The 13,034-nt window shown below is 41.4% G+C and overlaps 1 protein-coding gene across 4 annotated transcripts in view; it reads left to right on the plus strand.

Moving 5' to 3' along the window:
* Positions 1 to 13,034, plus strand: part of Tafa2 (TAFA chemokine like family member 2) — a 439,738-nt gene that overhangs the window by 236,597 nt on the left and 190,107 nt on the right. The window lies entirely within an intron of this gene.

Here is a 13,034-nt window from a genome sequence, read left to right on the forward strand (position 1 = left end):
TTGTTTCAAGAAATGTCTACTGTTTTTCTTTACTGAAAAATTTACATTGTTTCTTAAAACCTTAGTTCATGTTAAATTAAAAATGTCACAAGGAAAGTGGCTGGGTAGCAACAGTTTCTGTTCTTTTGGAAGGACTTTGAAATTGGTGTGACATTGCACATCAGGGGCTTAGTAAGGGGTTTATAAATGTATAACTAGCTAGAAGAATTATGTATTTGATTGAAGGATTATACATAAGCTTGGTCTGGTGGCTTTTGATGAATTAGAGCATAGCGAAGTTTTCTGAGCAACTGTGATATAAGCGGTTGCTTGTGATGAATTCCTATCAATTGAGAAACAGATTGTATTTCTGGGAAAGGTAGCTTAAAATATTTCTTATCACATTGGATGTGAGCTTCTTGGCATTCACTATTGAATAATTATATCTGGCTAGTGTTGTCAGAACCAGGCCTTCTAAAAATAAAGCAAACTTTCATCAAATTAGCATTTCCCCAGGGTGAGGATACATCAGTGTAACCGTATCTTTGCTTGTGGTGCATTGAATCTCTCCTTCTCTCCCTGAGTCAGTAGCGGTGCAGTGTGGTCAGTAATTATTTCCTATACCCACACTAAGCTTCATCTAGTTAACGATCAATCCAGTCAAATGGTTCCAAGCTCTCACGAACTGTATGTGCTTTGAGACATGTAGGTGTTCCTTAGTTTCTACATTATAGTGCTTACTAAAAAGCGATAATCATGTAAATAAAATCATGGATAGATGTACTGGGGGAAGTGGTTGTGAAACTAGATCCTTTAAAAGGAAGGTGAGTTTAAGAACCCACTTACTGTGTTTGCTTATGGTTTAACATGGATACTTCTTTCCATCCTTTCCAGAGGTATCCATTGGGTTAGTCGTGAACAGGGTGGTCAGCGAGGGTGGGGGCATTCTCTGCAGAGAAACTTTCTCTTTGTTGCAGATTGTGTGTGTGTTTGTGTGTGTGTGTATGTGTGTGTGTGTGAACATAGAAGCCAATGTTTTTGTCAGGCATCTATCTCTATGACTATCCATTTTATATTACGAGGCTGGGTCTCTCCATGAACCTTACCTCACCATCTTGCCTCAGCTGGCTGGCTAGCAAACCCTCTGTCTCTGCCTTGTCAGCATGGGAGTACAGGTGAGCGCCCACATGCTGTGGTATGTTTGATGGTCTTAGGGATAATCTTACCTTAAACCCCAGAACCCCGTTTTTCAGCTACAGAGATGGAGGAAGGGCCCGTTACTCATGCAACAGTGTGGTTGCCTTCTGGGTCACAGAAAGTAATTTTAGTTAGTACCCAACATTGAACAGATTCTTACCTGCTTTCTTGGGCCTGCCCTTTGATGTCATCATGGTTGGGGAAAGCTAGGCTTCATCCTTCCCTTGTGATTCTAAGTTCTTTTGGATGGGACCTCTGACCCTGGCATTGTCAGCTCTACTCTTGGGGACTCTCTGGGTAGACCAGAGGCTTTGATAATTGTCATATTACTTAAATCTGGTCTGCAAGTTTTTGTCTAGAACAACTTGGCCTGTGGACACATCTGTTTTAATTGCTATAAGAAGACGTGGCAGTGTTTTCAGGCATGGTGATCTACAGGGAGAAGGAGAAAGCTGAGAGCAAACAAGCAACAGAGAAAGTGTATGTTTTTCTCTTCAATCTCCACTGCGAATGTGACTTAACTGGTTGGTCGAATTCCTTTCTCGGCTTCCTGGAAACAATGGACTGTAACTTGGAATTGCATGTCAAACCACCTCTCTCCTCTAGCAGGCTTCATTTCACCAAGTCATTTGTCACAGCAACAGAAGTGAAGCCGGGACAAGGAGTTGTGCACACAGTGTTTATATGAGAGCATCATGCTATGGGCAGTGTGGTTAAAGGGAATATATCCGTATGGATTAACTTACTTGGTTCACAAAGATCTCCTGCTAGTAGGTTTCATATCGCAGCATAACCAGGATGTATCGCATATTAGGGGGCATAAGGCACTTGAGCACTGTGAAAATGGGGAAAACGGCATGCTAATTTGATAGAACACTTACTCAAAGCAATGGATAAACTCTAGTCTACCCTTTCACTTTTACCGTTTCTGTGATAAGCATTTACCAGGGATCCTTGTCTGTTAATCACTTCCATGATATTTGTAAATATCACTGCCTGCATGCTCTTATCTCATTGCTCAGCATATAAAGCACTCAATAAAAACTTGTTCTTGTTCTACTGCTTCCACTGCTGTTAGAGCAGCTGCTGCTGCTGATTATTCTGGATAATGTTAGCCTAAATAGGAAACGTATTTTTAAGACTCCTGGTTAAGTTCTGCGCTGGTATCTCTACACATCGTCATATTTAGCTTTCAGGAGGATATGGTAAGGCCGTTATTACCTGAAGATAGAAACAGCAGCTCAGAACTGCTAAGGAAGTTTTGTTTAAGAATTTTAGATAATTAATATGAATTTTAATTCATTGTATTTGACTAAAAATTGTTTGCCCCCAAGCCGCTTGATGCATTAAAAGTCCTGAATGAATTCATAAATGAGATGACTTGAGGTTAGCATGCAAATGTTTCCTCTCATTTTAGCTTAAGTACACTCTATTTAACTGCCATAGCCCACATTAAGTAGCAGGGGCAGGAGACTGGGATGCGGAAGAATTGATGCAATATCAATTGAATAACAACTTTCTACACCCTTCTACAATTACCTTAAACCATCATGGCCTTCACCATTTCCTAGTTCCAGGAGACATCAGTTTATGACCCAAGAGAGATTACCAGAGGCTCACTGAGTTGGGAAGGCTTGCTTTGGGGTCTGTTTTTGGACCTTGAAAGAGGTGGCTGGGGGTAATTCTCCTTGCTATTCTCTCCATTCGTTCTTTACTTTTTCCTCCAGCTACTTGCATTCTAAGTCTTTTGAAACATCTTTTCTTATTATGCTCACACAAAGGGCCAGTGGACAATGTAGAAATGAATGAAATGTATAACATAGTACCCATCTTTGGCCATAAACAGCATAACCTGGAATCAGGGAAGCACATTTGTGGCCAGAGACCTTTTTTTTCCAGCAGCAGAATACACAAATTATTTTTCTTTCTTTAAAACATCGTTTTGCTGCCAAATGGTCGTAGCACACATCTTTAATCCCAGTACTCAGGAGGCAGATAGAAGATCTTTGTGAGTTTGAGGCCAGCCTAGTCTAAACAAGAGCTAGTTTTAGGACAGGCTCCAGAGCTACACAGAAAAACCCTGTCTCAAAAAAAAAAAAAAAAAGAAACCCCAAAACCAACCAACCAACCAACCAACCAACCAAAAAAACAAAAAACCCCAAACCTCCCCATCATTTTGTATAATTTTATGTGTATTATTTTTGGATGGAAAATTAGTTGGATAAGAAATTAGCCATGAGACCAGTAAGTGACACATAATGCTATTTGATGTATCATTTATGCTTAGGTATAAAATATTTCAAGAATATAAACATCAGTAAAATAGAATGATCTTTTAATCATGTTTCTGTAGGCAAGCAAGGGCTCTCTATATAGAATTTGATAAAGTATAGGAATTTGTTGGCACATACCTCATGCAAAACAAATTGGTCTGATGTATATTACCTTTTTGTACGCCACAAGAGTCCCCAAAAGAAGATAATTCATTTGATAAAGTTCCTGTATGTTTCAGATGTGCATTTTATAGCAAAAACTCCCGTAAGACGGCAAAATGGCAGTGACCACCAGGGCCGTGAGCAGCTACAGCTAAGCTGTGCTGGATGAAGATAGCTCATTTCCTTCGGGTTTTCCAGATGACTGTGAGAAGCAGAGCAGAGCTACAGTTTTGTGCCTTGTGTAGAGTTTCACAAAAGAGCACAGGTAAGCTGCAGCACCGTTCACATGGTCGGCGTGCGGCTTCCTCATTCATGGCTTTCAATGAGGAGAACTGTTACAGAAAGGCATTAGGAGGTATCCAATTTCACAGCAGCTGGACAGAGTTAAGTGCTCACACAGCATACAATTAGATGCGGTGCCCTCTTTATTAGCTCGCTTCGGATTGGAGTCTCACAATATTTGCAGCTAAAATTATCTTCACATGTTAAAAATGAATGACGGTATTGGACTTTTCCAATCTGAACATAAGGATACCGGCCAAGGATTAATTTTGGTATGCTCATAGCAGGGATTAATTATGGGTGCGGAAAGGCGACATGTACAGAATGGATCAGAGAGTCCAGTAATCCTAAAATTGAAAAAGAGATAATATACTTTAATTACAGAATGCCTCATGAGGAGCTGTAATTATTTATGGCAGTGTTTAAACTCCTCCTGGCATGAGAAGCGAAAAGTTGTGGAACAGTACGGGTTCTTCGGCTATTTTGACATGTAGCACAAGGAAGTAAACGATCTCTCATCTGTTTGGATAGTCATTTAGTTTATGAAACCAGCTATTTATCGGGCTTCAGTGGGAGACAGTTTCTCTCTGAATTTATAAAGAGGACCCTACATTACTTCTGTCATGGATCCTCTTAGGATTTAACAGCAAGGCTATCAAAGGAACTGCGGCTCCCATGGGTGCTATTGTGTCTCATGTCACCTGACAAATTGGATGGCAGGCATGGCTGGCTCTTCAGAGGAATTCACTACCTCCTTCCCCAGGTGGGATGTTGCAAGAGGAAACCAAAACTTCTGAAATTATGACCTAAGATCCCAAGCAACTTAACTCTGGTGAAAAAATAAGCCTGAAAGTCACATGTTCTCAATTATTATCCTAATGAGTGGTGTTTACCACTGAATGAAGACAGTATACAGTGTAATGATTGGGCTGGGGGCTTTGTGTTCAGCCGTGTAAATCTTGGTTTTTGCTTCAAGTAGACTTGAGAGTTTTTTTTTTTTTTTTTTTTTGATAAACAGAACAAATAACACTGCACTCATCGGTTGAGATAATATATAGAACCAGCTTAAAGCAGAGTTTACCTGGAACTCTAGTAAGAACTTCGTCTGTGTTTCCTATAGTTATTACAGTGGTTCCTTTGTAATCAGGAGTACAAAGATGTAAGTAAGCTTCCTTATCTGACTACAGTTTCTCTCTCAGGCACTCAGTTCCACTCTGGGAGATGAGCATTATCTTTCCAATTTAAGATTATACAGTCAATTCTGGTTTAAAATTTAAGTCTATTTTGTGTAAGTAGATTCAAGGATTTTTGTTTTCTCCTTTTTCCATCCTTATCAAGACTTATTCTCCACTCTAACAGTTCCTTGGATAGTTTTGGCACAAGGAATTGTCAAATGGTTTCTATTACCTTTCATGCGTTAGTGTTGTATTAGTGTTTAGTCCGCTGCCTCCCCTAGATCAGCATGGGGGCTGATGTAGTGATGCTCATTGTCTCTCTATGCAGACTTGACCTCAGTGCCTCATGATACTGAACTGCCTGTCCCTTTCTCTTGTTCTTCTTACCCCGTAGTGCATGTAGCCTATTTCATGAAATCATCACTATCATCATGGGCCGATGTGACCTGGGGGACAACTTTTATGATCATAAATCTTTTTAAGCCATGATGGTCAAGGGGCAGTTGGTGGAGAAGGCTGTGGAGATAATGGGGTTGGTTAGTTAGTGATTGCTATACTTGACACTTAAACTCAGATGTTCTGTTCTCAAATCTTACTATCTATCTCTTCTTCATGATCATCACCTTCATTTTCTAAAATGATATGCATTGTCCCTTAAAATAAAAAGATAGCTTAAAATTTGAAGCTAGAGCTTGCACTCCACCGAGAATTGGGCTGAGACCACACCACCATCACACCTTCCGTCAAGCCACCATTAAGGGGTCAAGAGGGGTCTGTGCACTGTAGTTAGGGCTTCATTATTCCATCTTCTTGATTCTTCCGAAGGGGTTAAGAGAGAGCTCCCCATTCCTTTTCCGTGTCCTCAAACCTTTCCCACGTCACTATCACATTCTGCGGCAGGCTCAGCAGGGCTGGCTTTAAATGTCCTGGATTCCTTTCAAGTTATTTTTCCTAAGGAACTGCAAGCTTGCCCCACATTCTGGTTCCCATTAGTTTTGACTCCTGTCCTGTTTTCTTTTCTCATCCTCGACCATCAACCATATCCTTTCCTCTGGCCATGTCCAGGGTTCTTCATAAGTCGTCCCAGCTGCAGATCCTTAGTCTCTTCTCTGAAAACATTCGCCATCCTCTCACACGAATAACAAAGCAATCCCTTAGAGGGTCTTGCTTCCCTTAAAGGGATCTGAAGCTCTCTTCCTGTGGTACCTCATTATCAGTCTTATAAGGAGAAGGTTTCTTGTTATTGCCAGCCTTAGGCTCTTCTCCCTCTGTATTGCAAACACACCCAACTTTGGGCCCATATGTCAACAGGCTTCCTGACCCTCTGCCTGTCAGTGTTCTTACCAATGCCCCTTCGAATTATTCTTCCATATTTGTTGGTGATTTATCTGCTTTCACCATCCATTTTTATTTCCATTTTAATTAAAGGCAATTTTAATATGTATGCAGATGATTCTTCTAAGACTTTCTGAGCTCAGCTTGTTTCCTTGACTCCCCCTTCTCAGATGGTCTTCTTCTGCTTCCCACAGTCATGCTTTGGCCTTTACATCACTACTAATTGCAATGTGCACATAAGTACAGTTTCAGATTACTCATCGCTGATCTTTTAATTTCTTTCCTCTTGACACATTGTTTTACATCTACTACATCTACTAGCTCTTGGTTCTGCTAATATTTCTCCTGTGTTACTCCTGCCATTTTATTTGCTGGCCTTAGTTTCTTGTTTTTTTTCCTTTTAAAATACATTAGCAAATACCCTTTATAAAAACAGCATGTTTTATTATATTTTCATGCATGTGATGACTGTCTCTGTTGTAAACGTCACACACCCAGGAGGAGGGATCCTTGGTTAAAAGATTGCCTCAATCAACTTGGCCTGTGTGCATGTTTGTGGGGTAATATCTTGATTAATGATACGGAAGGGCCCAGCCTACTGTAGGTGGTACCACCCCAGAGCAGATAGTCCTGGATTGTACTAAAAATCTACAAAGTAGATCAGTGGAGAGAAGCCAGCAGGTGGCATCCCACCCCAAGTTCCTGCTCCCATTCCTGCCTCTTTGTGCCTTGAGTTCTTGTCTTGTTTCCCCTGATGATGACTTATTTAAAAAAAAAATAAAACACAAATAAACCCTTTTATACCACAAGTTCCTTTTGGTCATAGTGCTTTATCATACTTACAGAGAGGCAAATTAGGACATAAATTGGCACCAAAAATGTGGGGTATTGCTTTGACAGACCTGACCATGTTGTTTTAGGGAAGATTAAGGAACATTTGGAATTTTAGGTTGAAAAAGCCATTGAGGGCGCAGGGCTTCAAAGACTGTTCCGTAGAAACTTGTAAGACAAGGATGCTGAAAGAAATGCAGAAGATGGAGATGTGGTTTGTGGAGCCCCAGATGGAATCCAAGACTTTATCAGGGCTGCTCATGTGGGGCTGGAGAATCGACTGTGATAAACGAGACTAGTATTATTGAGGTGAAATTTTCTGGGAAGCATTTCCTCAGGTCAGCATGCGGAAGCTGTGGTCCAAAGGGGCCAAGACTGCACCTCAAGCTGCCAGCTGAACTTGCTAATGTGCACACATCTCACATATGGCACTGGTTTTGGTGGCATAAAAGCTGCAGGATTGGAGGTGTCATGGTGAGCTACTGACTGGGAGAGGTCACTGGTAAATATTCAATCCAGTTGCAGGGGAGATGTCTGGATATGCATAAAGGACAGTGGCTGCTGAGGAGTGTAGCCTGCCTAAGTCTGAGATAAGCTATGTGTGCTGTGGACAGCAGTGGCGGAGGGGCCATGCTACTCAGGCCCTTTGGAGCCCAGAATGTGGTGTCACAAATGAGTGCACGATATAGGACTCATATATATATATATGATATAGCTGCTCATACTGTTAGGGTTTGGTTTTGCTCTCTCAGATTGTGCCTGTGCCTTGCCTCCTCATTTTTGTTTTTGTTTTGTTTTTTTTTGAGACAGGGTTTCTCTGTGGTTTTGGAGCCTGTCCTGGAACTAGCTCTTGTAGACCAGGCTGGTCTCAAACTCACAGAGATCCGCCTGCCTCTGCCTCCCGAGTGCTGGGATTAAAGGCGTGCGCCACCACCGCCCCGCTACCTCCTCATTTTTGGAGTAAGAGAGTATTTAAGTTGTTATTTTATCTTACAGAAGCACATAGTCAAGAGACTTTGGACTATTAATGAGTACTTTAACTTTCAAATTGTTGTAATTTTATACTACATCTTATACAGATATTGACATGGCTTTTTGGGTAGAGTAACAATTATGCTTTAGCAATGGTGTTTTGGTGTAGGAGGTTCTTCTGTTCATGTGTCGCTTTCATTGGTTAATAAATAAAGAAACCGCTTTGGGCCTAATTGGGCAGAACTTAGAGAAAACAGAACTGAATGCTGAGAAGAAGGACAGAGTCAGAGAAGCCATGGATCTTCCCACCTGAAACGGACACCGGTTAGAATCTTGCTGGTAAGCCACTGGCACATGGCGATACACAGATTAATAGAAATCGGTTAAATTAAGGTGTAAGAATTAGCCAATAAGAGGCTAGAGATAATGGGCTAGGCAGTGATTTAATTAATACAATTTCTGTGTTGTTATTTTGGGTGTAAGCTATCCAGGTGGCCGGGACAAACAAAGGGCCACCCTCCTTGTGCAACAGTGTTTATATGTAAGCTGGTAAGGGATGAGCTCATTTTGGCTAATTGTGATTGTCAATACCCATGAAGGAGGAACCTCAATTGAGGAGGCACCTCAACCAGCTTGGCCTGTGGACATGTTCATGGAACATTTTCTTGTTGTGGGAGAGCCAGGCTCACTGTGAGTGGTACCATCCAGGAGGCCCTGGGTAATATAAGAATGCTAAGTGAGCCAGCCCTGGGAGCAAACCAGGAAGCGGCATTCCTCCATGGATTTTGATTCACCTTCTTTTGCCTTGGCTTCTCAATGGTGGACTGTAGTTTATGAGCTATACTAACTCTTTTGTTTGCTGAGTTGCTTTAGGTTGGTGTCTTAGCACAGGAGTGAAAAGCACACTAGAACAATATATGTGTATAATGTACATGACCATGTTTACCCCATTTCTCTCTCATGTGCCATCTTCCAGCATGTTCTCTTCCTTCTTCTCCCAATAATACCTCTTCCACTTTCAGTTTAACTTTGGCTTATGGGAGAAAGCATGTGATATTAGTCTGTCTAAGTCTGGCTTATTTTATGTAACACAACAATCCCTGCTTTCTTCCTTTCCTGCAAATTGATGCTTTCATTCTTCCTTTTTATGGCTGAGTAAAACTCCGTTGTATACAAATACCACATTTTAATTTTTTATTCATTTGTTGATGAGCACATAGGCATATTGGCTATGGTGAACAGGGCGGCTAAAATCATGAGTATGTAATTGTCTCTTTTATGCTGACTCCAATACCTCTGGCTATTGTCCCAGATGTGGTATAGCTGAGTTATAGGGGAGATTTTAAAGATCCTCTACTCTGAACTGCTTCTCTACTGGTTCGGCTAGTTTGCATTTCCACCAATAGTGTTCAGGGTTCTTTTCCCTCCCCATCACCACATGTGTGTGGGGGACAGAGGCATTGGATATCTTGGGGTTTGGGTTACAGAGAGTTGCTATGCACATGATGGTAATTGTGGAGAATCAAACCTGGAACATCTTAACCACTGAGCCATCTCTCAAACCTCACTGTAGTTTTGATTTGCTCTTCCCTGATAGCTAAGGGTGGTGAACATTTTTTCATGTTTTTTGGTCATTCGTATTTCTTTTAAGAATTGTCTATTTGGGAGGCTGAAGAGGTGGCTCAGTGACTAAGAGTCAAGAGCTCTGGTTCCATTCCTAGCACCCACATGGTAGCTTAAAAACCATCTGTAACCCTAGTTCCAGGGGACCAGATGTCTTCTAGTCTCTGCAAGTATTGTGTGCATTTGATACATTGGCATATATGCAGGCAAAACGCTCATGCACATAAAAAATAAATAAAAATAATTTTTAGAATTGTCTCTCAGTTCATTTTATCATTTGTTTACTGTATTATTTGATCTTTGTTTCTTACTTTTCTTGGTATTTCTGGATACATATTCTAGACATTACTGCCCTGTTTGAGTTGCTGGATCAGATTTTGTCTCAGTCTGTAGGCTATCTCTTTCCTCTATTAATTGTTCCCTTTGCTGTAAAGAAGCTAGTTTCATTTCAAACAACCATATTTGTTAATTCTTGAAACTACTTTCAAAGTTATTAGAGTTTTAACAGAAAGTTGTTTCCTCTAGTAATTTCAAGGTCTCAAGTCTTAAGGCCTTTGATCAAGTTTGAATCGATTTCTGTATAGGGTGAGAGATATGGATCTAGTTTTAGTCTCCTATGTATGGATGACCCATTTTGCAGCGCCATTTGTTGACGCTTCTGTCTTTCTCCAATAGATGCTCTTGACAGCATTGCTGAGAATCCGATGGCTTTAGCCACATGGGTTTATTTTAGGGTTGTCTGTTCTATTCTGATAGAATATGTGTATTTTGTGTTTTATGTTAGTACCGAGATATTTTTTTTAACTCTCACACACAGTTTAATTTGGAACCAGACATTATGATACCTCCAACATTACTCATTTAGTCATGATGCTTTGGTTTTTCAGAGTCTTTTGGGCTTCTATGTGAACTTGAGGGTTGATTTTTACCAGTTTCATGATGAATGTTGATGAAGTTCTCTGAAGCTTTTTTCCTATTGTCAACCACGAAGTAAAGCATTATACTTATTGCTTTGTCCTTATATGTGACTCACTCTTTATTTTGTTTTTCATCTTTACTTAGAAAATCTCAATCTTTTTTATTTATTTATTTATTTGTTGAAAAAATTTCTGCCTCCTCCGTGCCTCCCATTTCCCTCCCCCTCCTCCCACTCCTCTCGCCCTCCCCCTACTCCTCTCCCCCTCCCCCCATTCCATTCCCCCTCCCTCTTGAGTGTGAAGAGCAGTCTGGATTACCTGCCCTGTGGGAAGTCCAAGGTCCTCCCCCCTCCATCTAGGTCCAGGAAGGTGAGCATCCAAATAGGCTAGGCTCCCACAAAGCCAGTTCATGCAGTAGGATCAAAACCTAGTGCCATTTTCCTTGGCTTCTCATCAGCCTTCATTGTCCGTCATGTTCAGAGAGTCCGGTTTTATCCCATGCTTATTCAGTCCCAGTCCAGCTGGCCTTGGTGAGCTCCCAATAGATCAGCCCCACTGTCACAGTGGGTGGGTGCACCCCTCGTGGTCCTAACTTCCTTGCTCATGTTCTCCCTCTTTCCGCTCCTCATTGGGACCTTGGGAGCTCAGTCCAGTGCTCCAGTGTGGGTCTCTGTCTCTATCTCCATCCATCGCCAGATGAAGGTTCTAAGGTGATATGCAACATATTCATCAGTATGGCTATAGGATAGGATCATTTCAGGTTCCCTCTCCTCAATTGCCCAAGATACTAGCTGGGGACATCCCACTCTTTATTGTAGAGCAATGGTTCTCAATTTCCTACTGATGTGACTCTTGATCACAGTTCCTCATGTCGTGGTGACCCCCAAGCATTAAATTGTTTTATTGCTGCTTCATAACTGAGATTTTGTTAGTGTTATGCTACATAATATAAATACATGATATGCGGGATATCTGATACGTGACCCCCCCTCAAAGGGATCACAACCCACAAGGGATCATGATCCACAGTTAGAGAACCATTGCTATAGAGGAAGTCCAGCTTCAGGAAAGTAGGCTGACTGCAGTCATCTAGTTTGTGGCGGACTCTTAAGCAGATCCTGATGCCTTTTTGCAGTAACACTGCGCTTTCTCAGTAGGTGTTGATCTCACTATTCCTCTTTTCTCACCCACACTTCTCCTCCATTACCCTATTTCCTGCTCTACAGAAAAGCCAGGGGGATCTCTAGAGACCTAAACAGTCCCATCACACACCCACCATCCACCAGCATGTGCCTTACACTGTTTCTGTACTAGATGGATTGATGGTTCTTATCACTCTGGGAACTCTGTGGTTCTAGTGGCAAGTCAGAACAAATCAACTCAGAACCTCTCCTTTGGGGCATAGTACTGTGTTCTGGAAAAGAATTCCTTCTGTGGCATTTCTGTCGGCCAACATTAAAAATTATTGCCACAGAAGCGTCTCTACTCCTCTGGGATCTCCAATCTCTTCCATATTGCACTGAATCCCATTTTTTTCCACTTATCTTAATTTGTGTGTAGCATATGCATGTGTATATGCTTGTGTGCATGAGAATTGGGCAATTGTCTGTGCATGCACTTGTGGAGTTGACTCAGTTGACTCAGCTCAATTGGCTGGCCACTGAGCCCCAAGGGTTCAACTGTCTCTGTTTCCCCCACTTTTTGTTTTGCCTCTAACTTTTTAATATCTCTTTGTAGTGGTCTCTTTTTTGTTTCCATCAGTAGTTACTTACTCCTCTAGTGGATTTTTTAAACTAATATCTCAGTGAGGGTTCCTGTTGCTGGGGAAAGGCTTTATTTCATCTTGCAGCTTGTAGTCCGTCATCCAGATAAGTCAGGGCAGGAACTCACGGCAGGAACCTGGAGGCAGGAACTCATCCAGAGACCGTGGAGGAGTGCTATTTACTGACTTGCTCCTCATGGCTTATTCAACCTTCTTTCTTATATAACTCAGGAACCCCAGCCTAGCGGCCACACGCACAGTGAACTATGACCTTCCACATCAATCATCCATCAATTAAAGTTGCCCATAGGGCAACTGAATAGGTATTTTCTCAATTGATATTTGCTCCTCCAAATGACTTTAGCTTGTGTCAAGGTGACATAAAACTAGCCAACACGATTGACTTTTTGTCAACTTGACACACAAATATATCACTGTTAAACTATAACTTTTCCTATTCTTTTCCTCATTGAGAGCTCATTAATATTAACAATATGACATAAAATGTCCCAATTTTTAAATTTCT

The sequence above is a fragment of the Microtus pennsylvanicus genome, chromosome 20, assembly GCF_037038515.1.
Source record: "Microtus pennsylvanicus isolate mMicPen1 chromosome 20, mMicPen1.hap1, whole genome shotgun sequence".
Taxonomy (NCBI): Eukaryota; Metazoa; Chordata; class Mammalia; order Rodentia; family Cricetidae; genus Microtus; species Microtus pennsylvanicus.